This window comes from Aplidium turbinatum, chromosome 9 (genome assembly GCF_918807975.1).
Source record: "Aplidium turbinatum chromosome 9, kaAplTurb1.1, whole genome shotgun sequence".
Lineage (NCBI taxonomy): Eukaryota > Metazoa > Chordata > Ascidiacea > Aplousobranchia > Polyclinidae > Aplidium > Aplidium turbinatum.
Genome location: NC_137480.1, coordinates 24,572,189 through 24,574,225, shown reverse-complemented (window position 1 = coordinate 24,574,225; position 2,037 = coordinate 24,572,189).

Genomic DNA, 2,037 nt, shown 5'->3' with positions numbered 1-2,037 from the left:
GTAGTTGATGCTGCAAAACGCAAATGTGATTGATTTTAATGATGCTTTCCTCAATAAAAACATGGCGAATCAAGCAACGATAAAATCCCAAGGAGCAAGCCAACGTAAACCTTTGTCTTCAATGATAGTTTCCACTGACGCTAATTAATCTTCTTGTTTTTTTTCTGGCGAAAAACCAGCTTGTTTAACAACAAATGATACAAACTCATCTACGCGGGATTCGTAAGTTATTGTTCTAACCCAAATTTATTTTCACCATCAAGACTACAAACAGCACAGTTTAATTCGGTTATTTTGTTGTGACTTTCGTTAGACTACAACCCAGACCAGACCTCAAACTTGTCGATTGTGCTGAGAAGTGCTCAGCAATCGGGTTTTATATAGGAAATGGTCACGTGAGCGAACCATAAACAGAAAAAATGAAAACTTCTTTGCGAGAAACAAGCAAACCTCCAGCAACAAGCTATTTAGTTTATTGTGTTACATCGTTGGCACATGTTGAACCAACGCAAATAAAATATTAAGGTTTTGCTTTTGCTTGAGAAAGATTCAACCGCATTTTGCCTTTGCTTGCCATCTGCACTTTCATTGCGAAGGAGAGTAGAAAATAATTGACATTCAAAATTTATAAAACGATATAAAGTTGTATGTTTTTTTGGAAAAACACAGATATTTATTACATCTCATTACTATTGAGCACAAATCAGTGATAAAGGACAAGGGATGATGTCTGTAAAATATAGTTCCAATATAAAATTTACAAAGCATCACAGAGTTTAAGCCATGTGCTTAGAAGATGAATTTTTATCGCATATATACCATGACTATTGAACACAAATCAGTGATAAAGACTAGAGTAAGGGCTGTTGACTGTGGTGTGCTAGCCTTTAGAGAACAAGGGAGTTGAAACAACAATTGACGCAGTTCGTACGAGGGCTGATACACTTCACACAACAGTCCTAGCCTTTGTATGTATTTAAAAAGAATATTATGCTCTTGTTTGATGTCGCAATACTCACTGCCATAACATTGATCCCGGCCAATAGCCTGGTGTTTTTAATTCCCTCATGGGACAAATTTCGAGCTTCATCCTTTGCAATCGTCACTAGTGACTCAAGTTCTAGCAAAACTTTGATTGAAACGAGTTCAATGTACAAGCGATGATTCCTATAAACTTCAACCTAACATGTCAGGATTAAATTAAGTCAAAGCAATGCTTTCAGTTCCAACTTTACAGAGATAACTTTACTTTGACAATGTTGTTTTTGACACGAAGTTTTTACCAGGTCACTGGGAACGCGCGGTCTGTATTATTTCAAACGCAACGAGGAAAGTTCAAATTACCAATCCCAGAGAATCCAAGCGATTCCATTGAGTCCACAACAACGGGTTTGCTTGTTTTTGTTATGTAAGCTTCGTCAAATCACAAGGGAGTTACCACAGTGATCTGTCGTCTGTGGTAACAAAAAACTTAAATGTCCATTCTCAAACATGCCAAAAAGTTAAAGACATTTCAGTAGAGAAAACTTCTTAAGATAAAAAGTTGTTTCGTCTCTAAATGCACTTCTTTGGTTTTTCTTATTAAGCTGATATAGTGGTGTAAATCAGCGGTTCTTAAACTTTTGTCTTGGCGGATCCCTTTTGAAAGCCTCAAACCAGCCACTACGCACGACCCCTCAAAACGGTAACAACCCTTTACAAATTTTATTATACGAAATTTTATTTCATAGTATCACCAAACGGAAACAACTGTTTCATGCAGTAGAATAAAATATATAATCTTGCTTTTTATAACCACATTACCTAGCTGCATTCCCGTACAATTATTGATTATACACGTTACAATTTTGTAGCTCGACGTTGATAAGACGGTTACAGTATCATTTTGTGGTGACAATACAAAGAGTGATTGAGACCTTTCGCGACAAACTTCTACAATGTCAATTGGCTCCTGTCACAGGGTTTCCTGGGGTAGGGATATTTCGTACTTGTTCCGTAAGAATCGTCAGTAGCGACGAAAGTGCTTTACATAGATGC